The sequence below is a fragment of the Somniosus microcephalus genome, chromosome 2 (assembly GCF_052327205.1).
Source record: "Somniosus microcephalus isolate GS21.2 chromosome 2, FLI_Smic_1.0, whole genome shotgun sequence".
Taxonomy (NCBI): Eukaryota; Metazoa; Chordata; class Chondrichthyes; order Squaliformes; family Somniosidae; genus Somniosus; species Somniosus microcephalus.
Window position 1 is genome coordinate 299,315,612 of NC_140988.1, and position 17,969 is coordinate 299,333,580.

The 17,969-nt window shown below is 52.3% G+C and overlaps 1 protein-coding gene across 4 annotated transcripts in view; it reads left to right on the top strand.

Annotated features, from left to right (window-relative positions):
- The window catches only part of ca9 (carbonic anhydrase IX), a 174,441-nt gene that overhangs the window by 74,988 nt on the left and 81,484 nt on the right, over window positions 1-17,969 (top strand). The window lies entirely within an intron of this gene.

The following is a 17,969-nucleotide window of genomic DNA, read 5'->3' on the forward strand; positions in this document are numbered from 1 at the left end:
CCAAGAGATCTAAACAGAGCAATAAAGAGAGAGCACTTCAAGCTTCCTACACGTGAGGAAATCATGGCACAGTTTGCAAATGCAAAGTATTTCAGCAAGTTAGATGCATCATCAGGATTTTGGCAGATGAAATTGGACGAGGCAAGTTCAAGATTGTGCACGTTCAACAGTCCATTTGGCAGGTACAGATTCCTAAGGTTACTATTTGGCATTGCCTCAGCTTCTGAAGTGTATCACAAAACTATCCATATGATCTATGAGCATCTGGAGGGAGTTGATACATCAATGGATGACATCATAGTATGGGGAACCACGAGAACTGAGCATGACGAGAGACTGAAAAAAGTGCTGGAAGCAACAAGGAAAACAAACCTGAAGCTGAATAAAGAGAAATGCCAGCTCGGGGTGACAGAACTGACATTCGTGGGAGATATCCTTAGCAGTGAGGGCATCAGACCAGATCCCAGAAAGGTGTCCGCCATTGAGAATATGCCAAAGCCACAATGCAAAAAGGACGTGCAGAGGTTTAATGGAATGATCAACTACATGGGTAAATTCATATCCAACCTCTCAGAAAAGATGGTGCCACTGAGAAGACTAACTGAAAAGAACATAGAATGGGAATGGAATCATGAGCATGAGAAGTCATGGAGCGATCTAAAGAAACTGCTCACAGAGGAACCAGTTCTGAGGTTTTATGACCCAGCGAGACCCATCAAGATATCATCAGATGCATCACAGAGTGGGCTCGGTGCCGTTCTTCTGCAAAAATATGACTACTGGCAACCTATTGCATATGCATCGCGCTCAATGACAGACGTGGAGACGCGATATGCTCAAATAGAAAAGGAGCTGCTCAGCATCACATACGCCTGTGAAAGATTTCACCAGTTTGTGGCAGGACAAGCAATCAGTGTAGAGACTGACCATAAGCCCTTGATTGCATTGTTCCAAAAGCCACTAAATAGCTGTCCGCTTAGAATACAAAGAATGATGATCAGGCTGCAACGCTATACACTGAATGTTGCGTACACACCGGGTAAGCTGATGTATACAGCAGACACGTTGTCCAGAGCTGTAGACCCAAAAGAGCCCGCAAACACCAAAATGGATGAAAAAGTGAACGCCTACGTGGACATGATCACAAGTGCACTGCCCATAGCAGATGCAAAAATGGAGCTCAAAAAGACTGAGACAAACAAAGATGAAACAATGAGACGACTGAGAAAAAACATCTTGGATGGATGGCCCAACATGAAGCAAGACTGCTCACCTGACATGGCAGAGTACTGGAACTGCAGGGCGGAACTATCAGTGGTCGAAGACATCATCTACAAAGGAAGTAGAATAGTTATCACAAAGAGTCTGAGAAATGAGATGCTAAAAAGGATCCATGGAGGACATCTGGGAATCGAAAAGTGTAAGAAAAGAGCACGAGAGGTGATGTACTGGCCACGAATCAACCAAGATGTGACAAATGAGGTGTCAAACTGCACAATATGCCTGAAATATTGAGCAAGCAATCCGGTAGAACCACTAAAGCCACACCCAGCGCCAGACAGACCTTACCAGAAGGTAGGCGCTGACCTATTCGTATGTCAAGGGAAGGACTATCTTGTAGTCACAGACTATTACTCCCTGTATCCAGAGGTTTGTAGACTGTACACCACCACTGCAGATGCTGTGATAACATGTATGAAAGCCATATTCTCCAGACATGGCGTGGCAAGCGAGGTCTTCACAGACAACGGACCCCAGTTTTACAATGCAAGTTTCCGACACTTTGCCAAAGAGTGGGACTTTGTCCACACAACGTCAAGTCCTCACTTTCCACAGTCCAATGGACTAGTGGAAAAATCGGTCCAGACAGTGAAAAGACTGATGTACAAGGCAAAAGACAGTGGAACTGACTTCTACCAGAGCATACTTGTATACCGCACAATGCCGCTCGAGTGTGGTATGTCACCAGCCCAACTCCTTATGGGACGTCGGCTAAGGTCAAACCTACCCATCCCGGAGAACCTCCTGAAAACAAAAGAGGGGGAGAAAGTGAGGAAGTTCAAAGAACAACAGAAAGAAAAGCAAAAGTACTACTACGACAGAGGAACACAAAACCTACCTGAACTCCACACTGGTGACCAAGTAAGGTTCAAAGACAAAACAAACATATGGACTCAGAAGGGAACTGTCCTGAGTGAAGTTCAACCAAGATCATACACCATTCAGACAGATGAGGGTGCTGTTCTGCGAAGAAATCGTCGAGATCTTCTCATGGGACCAGCCACAGCAAGTCAAAAGACTGATACTGTTGAACAACCTGATCACACAGCAGGTCAAAAGACTGATACTGTTGAACAACCTGATCACACAGCTGAGAAACCATCATCTGAGGCAACAACTCAGATTCAAGGACAATCAATCAGAAAATCCTCAAGATGCATGAAGCCTCCTGAGAGACTCATTGAGCAAGTTTAAGGACTATTGTTATAGAAGGAAGTAATGTTATCTTATTCTTTCTTCAAGTTTTAGTGTATTTACATATTTCATGTGAACACACAAAACAAGGTTAAAAAACCTTGATAATGATAATGATAATGTAAGTTCATTAAGTGTTACAGTTAAAATGCAGAGTAATACAAAGAAAACATGTTGTTAGATAAAAGTAAAATACTTTTGTTTGAAGAAAGGGAGATGTAATGATATCAGCAAATAGTGATGGTATTTGCCTGTTTCATTATTTATGCCTTACCAGCATATTTGCCTGATTGATTATTTATGGCTGACCAGCAGAGGGCATGGGAGAGACATGCAGTTTAGTTTTAGTTTCGTTTTAGATGGATCTCTAAGATGGTGTCTCCTGTAATGCTGTTAACAGAGTTAAACAAACTTTAGATTAAAAGACATTCTCTTTCATGAATGTGTCGTCATTGAAACCACATACAAATCAATACAACTTCCTGCTCTCGCTCTGCGATGCTGCCTGCTCTCGCTCTGCGATGCTGCCTGCTCTCGCTCTGCGATGTTGCCTGCTCTCACTCTGCGATGCTGCCTGCTCTCACTCTCTGCGATGCTGCCTGCTCTCACTCTGCGATGCTGCCTGCTCTCACTCTGCGATGCTGCCTGCTCTCACTCTGCGATGCTGCCTGCTCTCACTCTGCGATGCTGCCTGCTCTCACTCTGCGATGCTGCCTGCTCTCACTCTGCGATGCTGCCTGCTCTCACTCTGCGATGCTGCCTGCTCTCACTCTGCGATGTTGCCTGCTCTCACTCTGCGATGCTGCCTGCTCTCACTCTGCGATGCTGCCTGCTCTCACTCTGCGATGCTGCCTGCTCTCACTCTGCGATGTTGCCTGCTCTCACTCTGCGATGTTGCCTGCTCTCACTCTGCGATGCTGCCTGCTCTCACTCTGCGATGTTGCCTGCTCTCACTCTGCGATGTTGCCTGCTCTCACTCTGCGATGTTGCCTGCTCTCACTCACTGCGATGTTGCCTGCTCTCACTCTGCGATGTTGCCTGCTCTCACTCTGCGATGCTGCCTGCTCTCACTCTGCGATGTTGCCTGCTCTCACTCTGCGATGTTGCCTGCTCTCACACTGCGATGCTGCCTGCTCTCACTCTGCGATGCTGCCTGCTCTCACTCTGCGATGTTGCCTGCTCTCACTCTGTGATGCTGCCTGCTCTCACTCTGCGATGTTGCCTGCTCTCACTCTGCGATGCTGCCTGCTCTCACTCTGCGATGTTGCCTGCTCTCACTCTGCGATGTTGCCTGCTCTCACTCTGCGATGTTGCCTGCTCTCACTCTGCGATGCTGCCTGCTCTCACTCTGCGATGTTGCCTGCTCTCACTCTGCGATGCTGCCTGCTCTCACTCTGCGATGTTGCCTGCTCTCACTCTGCGATGTTGTCTGCTCTCACTCTCTGCGATGCTGCCTGCTCTCACTCTGCGATGTTGCCTGCTCTCACTCTGCAATGCTGCGTGCTCTCACTCTGCGATGTTGCCTGCTCTCACTCTCTGCGATGCTGCCTGCTCTCACTCTGCGATGTTGCCTGCTCTCACTCTGCGATGCTGCCTGCTCTCACTCTGCGATGTTCCCTGCTCTCACTCTGCGATGCTGCCTGCTCTCACTCTGTGATGTTGCCTGCTCTCACTCTGCGATGTTGCCTGCTCTCACTCTCTGCGATGCTGCCTGCTCTCACTCTGCAATGTTGCCTGCTCTCACTCTCTGCGATGCTGCCTGCTCTCACTCTGCGATGTTGCCTGCTCTCACTCTGCGATGCTGCCTGCTCTCACTCTGCAATGTTGCCTGCTCTCACTCTGCGATGTTGTCTGCTCTCACTCTCTGCGATGCTGCCTGCTCTCACTCTGCGATGTTGCCTGCTCTCACTCTGCGATGCTGCGTGCTCTCACTCTGCGATTTTGCCTGCTCTCAGTCTCTGCGATGCTGCCTGCTCTCACTCTGCGATGTTGCCTGCTCTCACTCTGCGATGCTGCCTGCTCTCACTCTGCGATTTTGCCTGCTCTCACTCTGCGATGCTGCCTGCTCTCACTCTGCGATGTTGCCTGCTCTCACTCTGCGATGTTACCTGCTCTCACTCTGCGATGCTGCCTGCTCTCACTCTGCGATGTTGCCTGCTCTCACTCTGCGATGTCGCCTGCTCTCACTCTGCGATGCTGCCTGCTCTCACTCTGCGATGCTGCCTGCTCTCACTCTGCAATGTTGCCTGCTCTCACTCTGCAATGTCGCCTGCTCTCACTCTGCGATGCTGCCTGCTCTCACTCTGCGATGTTGCCTGCTCTCACTCTGCGATGTTGCCTGCTCTCACTCTGCGATGTTGTCTGCTCTCACTCTGCGATGTTGCCTGCTCTCACTCTGCGATGTTGCCTGCTCTCACTCTGCGATGCTGCCTGCTCTCACTCTGCGATGCTGCCTGCTCTCACTCTGCGATGCTGCCTGCTCTCGCTCTGCGATGTTGCCTGCTCTCACTCTGCGATGTTGCCTGCTCTCACTCTGCGATGTTGCCTGCTCTCACTCTGCGATGTTGCCTGCTCTCACTCTGCGATGCTGCCTGCTCTCACTCTGCGATGTTGCCTGCTCTCACTCTGCGATGCTGCCTGCTCTCACTCTGCGATGCTGCCTGCTCTCACTCTGCGATGCTGCCTGCTCTCACTCTGCGATGCTGCCTGCTCTCACTCTGCGATGTTGTCTGCTCTCACTCTCTGCGATGCTGCCTGCTCTCACTCTGCGATGTTGCCTGCTCTCACTCTGCGATGCTGCGTGCTCTCACTCTGCGATGTTGCCTGCTCTCACTCTCTGCGATGCTGCCTGCTCTCACTCTGCGATGTTGCCTGCTCTCACTCTGCGATGCTGCCTGCTCTCACTCTGCGATGTTCCCTGCTCTCACTCTGCGATGTTGCCTGCTCTCACTCTGCGATGTTGCCTGCTCTCACTCTGCGATGTTGCCTGCTCTCACTCTGCGATGCTGCCTGCTCTCACTCTGCGATGTTGCCTGCTCTCACTCTGCGATGTTGCCTGCTCTCACTCTGCGATGTTGCCTGCTCTCACTCTGCGATGTTGCCTGGTCTCACTCTCTGCGATGCTGCCTGCTCTCACTCTGCGATGCTGCCTGCTCTCACTCTGCGATGCTGCCTGCTCTCACTCTGCGATGTCGCCTGCTCTCACTCTGCGATGCTGCCTGCTCTCACTCTGCGATGTTGCCTGCTCTCAATCTGCGATGTTGCCTGCTCTCACTCTGCGATGTTGCCTGCTCTCACTCTGCGATGTTGCCTGCTCTCACTCTGCGATGCTGCCTGCTCTCACTCTGCGATGTTGCCTGCTCTCACTCTCTGCGATGCTGTCTGCTCTCACTCTGCGATGTTCCCTGCTCTCACTCTGCGATGTTGCCTGCTCTCACTCTGCGATGTTGCCTGCTCTCACTCTGCAATGTTGCCTGCTCTCACTCTGCGATGTTGCCTGCTCTCACTCTGCGATGCTGCCTGCTCTCACTCTGCGATGCTGCCTGCTCTCACTCTGCGATGTTGCCTGCTCTCACTCTGCGATGTTGCCTGCTCTCACTCTGTGATGTTGCCTGCTCTCACTCACTGCGATGTTGCCTGCTCTCACTCTGCGATGTTGCCTGCTCTCACTCTGCGATGTTGCCTGCTCTCACTCTGCGATGTTGCCTGCTCTCACTCTGCGATGCTGCCTGCTCTCACTCTGCGATGTTGCCTGCTCTCACTCTGCGATGCTGCCTGCTCTCACTCTGCGATGCTGCCTGCTCTCACTCTGCGATGTTGCCTGCTCTCACTCTGCGATGCTGCCTGCTCTCACTCTGCGATGTTGCCTGCTCTCACTCTGCGATGCTGCCTGCTCTCACTCTGCGATGTTGCCTGCTCTCACTCTGCGATGTTGCCTGCTCTCACTCTGCGAAGATGCCTGCTCTCACTCTGCGATGCAGCCTGCTCTCACTCTGCGATGTTGCCTGCTCTCACTCTGCGATGCTGCCTGCTCTCACTCTGCGATGTTGCCTGCTCTCACTTTCTGCGATGCTGCCTGCTCTCACTCTGCGACGTTGCCTGCTCTCACTCTGCGATGCTGCCTGCTCTCACTCTGCGATGTTGCCTGCTCTCACTCTGCGATGTTGCCTGCTCTCACTCTGCGATGCTGCCTGCTCTCACTCACTGCGATGTTGCCTGCTCTCACTCTGCGATGTTGCCTGCTCTCACTCTGCGATGGTGCCTGCTCTCACTCTGCGATGCTGCCTGCTCTCACTCTGCGATGCTGCCTGCTCTCACTCTCTGTTGCCTGCTCTCACTCTGCGATGCTGCCTGCTCTCACTCTGCGATGCTGCCTGCTCTCACTCTGCGATGTTGCCTGCTGTCACTCTGCGAAGCTGCCTGCTCTCACTCTGCGATGTTGCCTGCTCGCACTCTGCGATGCTGCCTGCTCCTACTCTGCGATGTTGCCTGCTCTCACTCTGCGATGTTGCCTGCTCCCACTCTGCGATGTTGCCTGCTTTCACTCACTGCGATGCTGCCTGCTCTCACTCTGCGATGTTGCCTGCTCTCACTCTCTGCGATGTTGCCTGCTCTCACTCTGCGATGTTGCCTGCTCTCACTCTGCGATGTTGCCTGCTCTCACTCTGCGATGTTGCCTGCTTTCACTCTGCGATGTTGCCTGCTCTCACTCTGCGATGCTGCCTGCTCTCACTCTGCGATGTTGCCTGCTCTCACTCTGCGATGTTGCCTGCTCTCAATCTGGGATGCTGCCTGCTCTCACTCTGCGATGTTGCCTGCTCTCACTCTGCGATGTTGCCTGCTCTCACTCTGCGATGTTGCCTGCTCTCACTCTCTGTTGCCTGCTCTCACTCTGCGATGCTGCCTGCTCTCACTCTGTGATGTTGCCTGCTCTCACTCTCTGCGATGCTGCCTGCTCTCACTCTCTGTTGCCTGCTCTCACTCTGCGATGTTGCCTGCTCTCACTCTGCGATGCTGCCTGCTCTCACTCTGCGATGTTGCCTGCTCTCACTCTCTGTTGCCTGCTCTCACTCTGCGATGTTGCCTGCTCTCACTCTGCAATGCTGCCTGCTCTCACTCTGCGATGTTGCCTGCTCTCACTCTGCGATGTTGCCTGCTCTCACTCTGCGATGCTCCCTGCTCTCACTCTGCGATGCTGCCTGCTCTCACTCTGCGATGTTGCCTGCTCTCACTCTCTGTTGCCTGCTCGCACTCTGCGATGCTGCCTGCTCTCACTCTCTGTTGCCTGCTCGCACTCTGCGATGCTGCCTGCTCTCACTCTGCGATGCTGCCTGCTCGCATTCTGCGATGTTGCCTGCTCTCACTCTGCGATGTTGCCTGCTCTCACTCAGCGATGCTGCCTGCTCTCACTCTGCGATGTTGCCTGCTCTCACTCTGCGATGTTGCCTGCTCTCACTCTGCGATGTTGCCTGCTCTGACTCAGCGATGCTGCCTGCTCTCACTCTGTGATGCTGCCTGCTCTCACTCTGCGATGCTGCCTGCTCTCACTCTGCGATGTTGGCTGCTCTCACTCTGCGATGCTGCCTGCTCTCACTCTGCGATGTTGCCTGCTCTCACTCTGCGATGTTGCCTGCTCTCACTCTGCGATGTTGCCTGCTCTCACTCTGCGATGTTGCCTGCTCTCACTCTGCGATGCTGCCTGGTCTCACTCTGCGATGTTGCCTGCTCTCACTCTGCGATGTTGCCTGCTCTCACTCTGCGATGTTGCCTGCTCTCACTCTGCGATGTTCCCTGCTCTCACTCTGCGATGTTGCCTGCTCTCACTCTGCGATGTTGCCTGCTCTCACTCTCTGCGATGCTGCCTGCTCTCACTCACTGCGATGTTGCCTGCTCTCACTCTGCGATGTTGCCTGCTCTCACTCTGCGATGGTGCCTGCTCTCACTCTGCGATGCTGCCTGCTCTCACTCTGCGATGTTGCCTGCTCTCACTCTGCGATGTTGCCTGCTCTCACTCTGCGATGCTGCCTGCTCTCACTCTGCGATGCTGCTGCTCTCACTCTGCGATTTTGCCTGCTCTCACTCTGCGATGTTGCCTGCTCTCACTCTGCGATGTTGCCTGCTCTCACTCTGCGATGTTGCCTGCTCTCACTCTGCGATGTTGCCTGCTCTCACTCTGCGATGTTGCCTGCTCTCACTCTGCGATGCTGCCTGCTCTCACTCTGCGATGTTGCCTGGTCTCACTCTGCGATGTTGCCTGCTCTCACTCTGCGATGCTGCCTGCTCTCACTCACTGCGATGTTGCCTGCTCTCACTCTGCGATGTTGCCTGCTCTCACTCTGCGATGGTGCCTGCTCTCACTCTGCGATGCTGCCTGCTCTCACTCTGCGATGTTGCCTGCTCTCACTCTGCGATGCTGCCTGCTCTCACTCTGCGATGTTGCCTGCTCTCACTCTGCGATGTTGCCTGCTCTCACTCTGCGATGTTGCCTGCTCTCACTCTGCGATGTTGCCTGCTCTCACTCTGCGATGCTGCCTGCTCGCACTCTGCGATGCTGCCTGCTCTCACTCTGCGATGTTGCCTGGTCTCACTCTGCGATGCTGCCTGCTCTCACTCTGCGATGTTGCCTGCTCTCACTCTGCGATGTTGCCTGCTCTCACTCTGCAATGTTGCCTGCTCTCACTCTGCGATGTTGCCTGTTCTCACTCTGCGATGCTGCCTGCTTTCACTCTGCGATTTTGCCTGCTCTCACTCTGGGATGTTGCCTGCTCTCACTCTGCGATGCTGCCTGCTCTCACTCTGCGATGTTGCCTGCTCTCACTCTGCGATGTTGCCTGCTCTCACTCTGCGATGTTGCCTGCTCTCACTCTGCGATGTTGCCTGCTCTCACTCTGCGATGTTGCCTGCTCTCACTCTGCGATGTTGCCTGCTCTCACTCTGGGATGTTGCCTGCTCTCACTCTGCGATGCTGCCTGCTCTCACTCTGCGATGCTGCCTGCTCTCACTCTGCGATGCTGCCTGCTCTCACTCTGCGATGTTGCCTGCTCTAACTCTGCGATGTTGCCTGCTCTCACTCTGCGATGCTGCCTGCTCTCACTCTGCGATGTTGCCTGCTCTCACTCTGCGATGCTGCTGCTCTCACTCTGCGATGCTGCCTGCTCTCACTCTGCGATGTTGCCTGCTCTCACTCTGCGATGCTGCCTGCTCTCACTCTGCGATGTTGCCTGCTCTCACTCTGCGATGCTGCCTGCTCTCACTCTGCGATGTTGCCTGCTCTCACTCTGCGATGCTGCCTGCTCTCACTCTGCGATGCTGCCTGCTCTCACTCTGCGATGTTGCCTGCTCTCACTCACTGCGATGCTGCCTGCTCGCCCTCTGCGATGCTGCCTGCTCTCACTCTGCGATGTTGCCTGCTCTCACTCACTGCGATGCTGCCTGCTCGCCCTCTGCGATGCTGCCTGCTCTCACTCTGCGATGTTGCCTGCTCTCACTCACTGCGATGCTGCCTGCTCGCCCTCTGCGATGCTGCCTGCTCTCACTCTCTGCGATGCTGTCTGCTCTTATATCTGGCCAGGCATATACCTGTTAAACCTTGGAAAATGCAGCACTGTGATGAGATGGGTAGCCATGACATGGTGCTTAGTGTTCAAGGAGATGAAATTGCTGGCCATGCTGGCTGATTCACGCTACCTGACATTGCATTGCTAGCTGAGAATGGGCCACAGCCATAACAGTTAACATAGTGAATACCTTGCTGACCCCGGACAGTGGCGTTCCCACGTTGCAACTTGGCTGCAAGTATCTTTGCTGCAGATAGCACTCTGTTCTACAATTGGCTCTCTGATGACCAGATGCAAAAGAGGCAGTCGTCGCTCGTTCATTTGCAGTTCAGTGTGTCAATGTCTGAAATTATGGTCCGGTGCCTCCTTATCTCCTTGGCATGCCTCCCTCCATCTTGTACCACCTGTGGAATTCAGTATTTGAGGCACTTTACAAACAAACTTTTCCTGAGTTTTAAAAAAATCACAAAATCCTCAACCGAAAATTAACATAAATATCAGTATTATGAAAAAGACTTCAACATTCTCAGTGTGTGAATCTTGGCACCAGAAGCACTAAAGCTGAAAACCTATCCCGAAGTCTAATAAAAGTGCACAGTACTAAAGAGGTACAGTAAAGTATACAAAGCCTGCTCCGTTTTCAGAGCTCCATTCTCCAGGGAGCTTCTCTTGCTCCAATTTCAAATGGACACGGAAGAAAAAAAAGCAAACCCAGGGCAAATTCCGGGGAGTTGTGTTATCTGCTTATTTACATCAAATCTGGAGGGTGGCTGCGGGGGGCGGGTGGGGGGAGAGGAGAGGGGGGGGTTGCTGTAATGAGGCCAAGGGGCAAAATAGGCATTCTAGCACACAAAATGTAGCAGGATGCAGAATTGCAGCCCAGTGGGCAATAGGTGTAGGCTTGCTGTGCCAATTCCATGATCCCACTGCACCGGAAGCAACTGTCTTCCTTGGGCACAGCACCACAGGACCTGTGCAAATAGAAACTGAGTTGTTGAGCTTCAAGGGCTAGCTAGCCAGGGGCTGTGTGCTGTTGATTTTTAAAAATCATCCTCAGAATGTGGATGTCTCTGGCAAGGTTGGCATTTATTGCCCAGTGTAACTCAGTAGCTTGCTAGGCTACTACAGAGAAAGAAAGACTTGCATTTATATAGCGCCATTCACGACCACCGGACGTCTCAAAGCGCTTTACAGCCAATGAAGTACTTTTTGAAGTGTTGTAATGTGGGTAACGCGACAACCAATTTGCGCACAGCAAGCTCCCATAAACAGCAATGTGATTGTAAGAGCCATGAAAGCTTAAGAAAATACTTTAAAATAGTGGTTAAATGGCATAATACAGTTAATTTACCTGACCGACTTATTGTATTAAGAAACCCCCTATTTTCTTGCTCCAGTAGTATAGTCCGAGACACCCCCTTCATTCTTGCCACAATGGTACAGTCCCTAAGCCACACATGGTGTGCAGCCATTTTACAGTTTAAACTGCACGTGGCTGAAGGAGGCAGAAGTTGTGAGGTTTGGAGCAATACAGTTTTTGACCGTGTTCGTTTATACGTGTTTGCTTTGTAATTCCGTTTGTTAAGTGTTATAGTAAACAGTTTAAAAGACAAAGCTACGTTTGGGAATGTTTTATTTCGACACGCGTCTACTCGTTGTTAAAAGCCCCACAGCTCAGTGGCTGCCTGTTTGGAAACTAAGAAGCGCCACTACAGTGATACTGACCAGATAATCTGTTTTTGTTATGTTGGTTGAGGAATAAATATTGGCCAGGACACCGGGGATAACTCCACTGCTCTTCTTTGAAATAGTGCCATAGGATCTTTTACATCCACCTGAGAGAGCAGACGGGGCCTCGGTTTAAGATTTCATCTGGAAGACGGCATCTCCAACAGTGCAGCATTCCCTCAGCACCGCATTGGAGTGTCAGCCTAGCTTTATGTGCTCAACTCCCTGGAGTGGGACTTGAACCCACAACCTTCTGACCCAGGGGCAGCGTGCTACCCACTGAGCCACAGCTAACACCGTGAGGGTAGTTAAGAGGGTAGTTAAGAGTCAACTACATTGGTGTGGGACTGCAGACTGGGAAAGGATGACAGGTTTCTGTCCCTAAAGCACATTACTGAACCAGTTGAGTTTTGATGATAATCCAACAGCTTCATGGTCACTTTTTTTCCAGGTATTTTAAAAACTGAATTCAAATTCACAAACTGCCATGGTGGGATTTGGACTCAAATTCTCTGGATTATTAGACCAAAGCCTCTGGATTATTGGTCCAGTAACATAACCATTACTCTACCTGTAGAAATAGAGATTGCTCTAATTCTGATTGTGGACATCTCCATTCCAATAGGCTGCATGCCATTTTATCTGTTTAAAGCAATTAGTGAAATTAATTTGAATTATGTGCAAAGATGTTATTTAAGAGCTCCTGGCCTTAATAGAGAGAAAAAAAGAGAAAAAGAGTTGTTGCATGTTTTTTATTCCCTGTGGGCTTTTTGTGTTTTCTCAGCCAGGAGACCTCACTCTAGGGGCTGAGAACAAGGACCCAGAGCTTGCAATAATGTCACACTGGCTCGTTTCCCTGACCAGTAACTAAAGCTCAAGGGCCTTTATTGTATTTTATAACCACTTTCACAGGAATAAAAAACACAGTATGGAATGATATAGGTTTATAAAGAGTTCCCTTGTTAATGATTGAGCATAAAGAATTGCCTAGACAGATGACGTCAAAGGAAATTGAGTGAGGGTAATCGGACACCCATAACAGAGACTCCTGCCTGTTTCAGACCACTGGAAATGATACTGGAAAAGAGAATGGATGCTAAAGTGAGCAGAGCTCTGGCCCATTTTCCAATCCAGGCCATCCAACTTATGCAAGTAAAATGGGAAGTCTCGATCAGAAAATCAAGGCTTATGTTTTTAAAGGCCATCAGTGTGCTTTACACTCCTCTTTCAAACAGAATGTTTCTGGAATTAACCTGAACTTTGAAACTATGGATTTATGTCCAGATTTGTTGGGACAGGAACTCTATGTGTAATCCAATTTTTGACACCTCACCGAGAAAGACTATCATAAAAGGCCAACATTTATTTAAAGTACTGGCAAAAGAGGTAAGTTGAAGGGAATCATCAGTTTAAGGGGATCATAATGTCCTAAACTGAAGCAATTCCTTTAAGAACTATGGGGGAAAAATTCGGTTGTTTGCGCCACCCGTTAGCGCCTAAAGAGGCCGACAAGTGGGGTGCTAACCAACTAGCACCCGGGCGCAGCGAACCCTGCGCCTCTCCCCATATTGAGCGGACATTTTGCGCCGGCACTAAACCGTAGCACCCGCTCGCCGGCGCACGCAGATCATGATGTAATTTCAGTGTGCAACGCCTTTAGGGTGCCCCGGACCGCAAATTCAGTGGCGCCCCCCTCCGTTCCACCTGGCGCTAATAAGGACCGCTTACCTGGAACGTTTCCCAGTCGCTGTCGGGCTGGGGGGGCGTTCTTTAAAGGGGACTGGTGTGGTTTAAAAGCGGCAGCCATTTTTGGACCACAACTTCTTAGAGAGATACAGAGAGTTGCTCAGCTGCAGACGGAGAGCCATTTCAACATTGAGCCAGCGCTGGCAGAAGAACTTCAGCCTTCTGACCATTACCTTGCTGTTGGTGAGCATCTGAAACGGCAAAACTTTCTGTGCGCACTTAATATGGGGGCTGCATTGGATGGGAACGTCCTGCTTCTGAACCATCTTGACAGGGCACAGAGACGCAGGGATAGAGGGGCAGGCATGGCCAGACGGAGGAGGGCCAACAGACGTCGCCACATGAGACCTTACGCTGCCAGGGTTTTCCGACAGCAATTTTCATATTTGAACATGTCGGAGGAGCTGTGTTTCCGAAGGCTGGGCTTTAGTAGGGAGGTGGTGACTGAGCTGTGCCACCTCCTTCAGCCAGATCTGCAGCCTCAGCTAAGGTGCAGGACACCTCTGTCGGTGGCTGTGAAGATCACTGTTGCCCTTAACTTCTATGCAAGCGGCTCCTTTCAGGCCGCAACTGGGGACATAGCCAACATCTCGCAGTTCGCGGTGCATTGCTGCATCCGTCAAGTGACTGATGCCCTCTTTAAAAGGAGGCGGCAATACATCTCCTTCCCAATGACCCCGGACAAGCAGAGGGAGCGCGCAGAGGGCTTCGCAAGAATAGCGAACTTCCCCATGGTGCAGGGCGGCATTGACTGCACGCATGTGGCTTTGCGGGCACCTGTAGAGAATGCGGAGGAGTTCCGCAACCGCAAGGGGTTCCATTCATTGACTGTACAGCTGGTCTGTGACCACCGACAGCTGATCCTCGCTGTGAATGCCCAGTTTCCAGGCAGCAGCCACGATGCCTTCATCTTGCGCCAGACCTCTGTGGCAGACCTTTGAGACCCTGGCTCACCCAGGAGGCTGGCTTCTCAGGGACAAGGGCTATGCTCTGTGCCCATGGCTGATGACCCCACTCCGTTCGCCCAGCACCCCTGCTGAAGAACGCTACAATGCGAGCCATCAAGCAACCAGGAACATTATTGAGCACACAATCGGCGTGCTGAAGCAACGGTTCCGTTGTCTGGACCATTCCGGAGGTGCGCTTCAGTACTCACCTGAGCGAGTCTCCCACTTCGTGGTTGTGTGTTACATGCTGCATAACCTTGCCATCCTGAGGACCCAGCCAATGCCACCAGACATTGAAGCACCAGCAGAGGAGGAGGAGGAGGAGGAGGAGGACCAAGATGGGAGGGAGGCAGAAACTGGAAGGGCCGTCCGTCAGAGGCTTATCAGAAGTCGCTTCTAGGCCACTCTCAGGGAATGTTTGCTGCCATTCCAAGAACAGGAATGGAACCGTTCTGATACCCCAAAGCCTGTGAAGGGCAAAATGTATGTAAAGAGCAGACATGGCCATTGTAAATAAAGAAATTTGTTTATTTAACAAAATGTGCTTCCTTCCCGCATGACAAAGCAATGGCAACAAAAAGCTAAACAAACAGACTGTCACATAAGTGGCTCGCACACCCGGGAGACTGTCCAAAACATCACTAACATTCAGACCAGCATCCTCGGCCTTGAATTCTACAAATAACAGGTAAGAGCAGCACCTTCTACTTTCTCCCCCTCGATGGTGATCTGCTTCGCTTGCGAGATTGGCCCCTTCCCTCCCTGCAGCTCCTACATAATGGGACCCCAGTGGCTGCAGCAAGGCTGGGGGAGGCCTGCTGACTGTCCGAAAGCGCAGATGCCAGAGGGACGGCCTGGACGAGCTCTGGGCTTGGAGGGCCCGGCTGCTGACTGCTCCAACTCTGCATGGGTGGAAGCAGTCTGTCCTACAGGTGGCGGCAGCTGCAGTGGAGACGTGCCAGTGGTGGCATCAGGAATGCTGTCATCCTGAAAGCGGACAGCAGCTCCCTGGTCGGCCGACACACTGGCACTCTGACGGGGCAGCACCGCAGCATGCGCAGCAATCGGCTGGTCCACAGATTGCTGACCTGCCGTGGTGCTGCAAGGGCCCCGGGTAATCCTACCCGATCCAGCGAGGGTGGCAGCAGTCAGTGCTCGCGTGGCCTCAATCTGCATCTGCATGAGACCAGCGAGTGACTGCGTGGCAGCACTCAGCACTTGCGTGGCAGGTGCCAGTGCTTCGGTGAAGCCCTGGACAATCCTTTCAAGTGCTGTCCCAGAGTCCTGCGCACACCTTGCCAGTGCTATCCCGAAGTCGTGCGCACTCCTGGCCTGTGCTGCGCCGAAGTCTTGGATACTCCTTGCCAGTGTCTCGATGGATTTAGGCATCCTTGCCACTGCAGCCATGAGCTCAGTGTGCCTCAGCCCAGCCTGGGCGCTCATTTCTGTGAGGGCACGCACCTCTTCTGCGCTCTGTGCAGCAGCACTCGGGGCCCGACTCGCCCTCTGGGGAGACGGCCCCCGAGCTTCCCTACCCCCTCGCATTGCTGCAGGCCGCTGGTTCCTGGAGCTGGATCCTCCTCAGAGCATTCCATCCCCGCTCCCCTCCAGGGAAGTAGTCTCCCCAGTCTGCAGATGGGCTGGCTTGCCTGAGGGTGGTTCGGATGGGCCGGCTTCCTCCTGCTCGTCGCCTCCTGAGTCAGTCGCAGTGGCAGCTTGAGGGCCCGGCTCCTGAGCTGGTGATGCAGCATCTGAAAGCAGGGAGGTTGAAGAGTGGCTTTAGCGAAAGGACAGAGTGGCAGCAAGGGATGCATGTGTGCTGCAATGCTCTGACTTGGGTCCAGAGTGAAAAAGCATGCTGGTGGGGGGAACAAGTGGAAGGAGAGAGTTCAAAAAGGTGATGACCTTACCATCGCTGTGCACAATGGGGTCAGCAGCTCCAGAGGCAACGGGACCACTCATTCGGCTTGCAACGATCTGGTGGACTCGCCCCTCCAGGTCTGTAAGGGTCTGCAGGTGAGGCCGGCCTCCTCCGGTATGAAGCTGTTGCCTGCGGTTACTCGCCAGCTTGGCCTGCAAGAGAAAGGACGGGGTGTGATGAAACATGCTGCCCTGATCTGGCATCACATGCCTCCCATGGTCGAATAGCCCTTACATTATGCTGCCCTGAGCTGACATCACATGCCTCCCATGGTAGAATAGCCCTTACATTATGCTGCCCTGAGCTGACATCACATGCCTCCCATGGTAGAATAGCCCTTACATTATGCACTGAGCTGAATGTGCGTGTGTGTTTCCAGAAAGGGCCGTGGGTGCTGGATGACAGCTGGCCATTGGGGCTCTGCGCACCCTCTGGTCATAAAGTGAGGTGCAGATGGAGGGATGGAGATAAATCTGAAAAAGGCACTCACCCTAACGACCCGAGTGAGGTCGTTGAACTTCTTCCTGCATTTCACAGGAGTCCTGGGCACCATGCTGCTGGAGGTGACTCTTTGGGAAACCTCCCTCCAAGCTCTGCGGTATTCGGTCTGATTAGGCCTCCTGCCATTCTCCGGGTACAGCACACCTCGCCGGCGCTCCACCGTGCCAACCAGAGCATCCAATGCCCCCTCGCTGAAGCGCTGCGCTCTCTCCCTGACCCTCTCCATGTCCTTGAAGTTTTGGCCGCCACAGGTAAGTTGCCGTCGAGTTTGAGGCCTACAAGGCGCAGAGTGTGGCTGCAGATGAGAATCGATCGCCCCTTTAAGGGCTGACCGGCGCTAGCGTGTCTAGGTCCAATCGATTATTGACAGCACCTGCGCTCCGCCCGCCCGCCCGCGGGGAAATTGCATTGCGCCGCCGGGTTAGCGCCTTAAGACTACCGTGCAGCGCCTGATTTAGCGCCGCAATCACCTTCAGGGGCGCTACAACCCAATATCGCTCGAGGTGGCTATCAATCGCGCCTGGCGCTAAACTTTGCGCACCGCCAGTACTAGTGCCCCAAACGGGGCGATACCGAATTTTTCCCCCCACAATCCCCCTAGACTTTCCATCCCCTTTAAGTAAGTCAGAGGCACACTGAACTCATCATCCTTTTCTTAATTCCGAATTTTGATGCAGAATCAGAGTGGGTAGCAAGTATGTCTTTGCAGCTTTCTGTGGTATATTTAAAGGAACATACATCTCTAACATTGGTCCAAGTTTTTTCATTTAGTAGTGTATGGTAAATTATATAGGGCAAAAATCCCACAGTACCATTGCACCACCAGAGACGCAGCAGAGCAGAACTTCTTCCTCCCACTAAGTTGACACCCCGACCCCAAGGACAGGGTTACTTAAATAGGGTTGGAAGCCCACACCTGTAGTGGTGCAACATGGGAGGTCAGCCCCATGGAGGCAGCAGCAATTGATCCTTCTGAGATTGAATACTGTTTGCCCTTTAGGCTTCAATGTAAACCACATGGTAGCCAAGCCTGCTCTCAGCAGAGGTTAATCAGCGTCTCTTATGGCCTGGGATTGACCTCAGAAACGCCCCCAA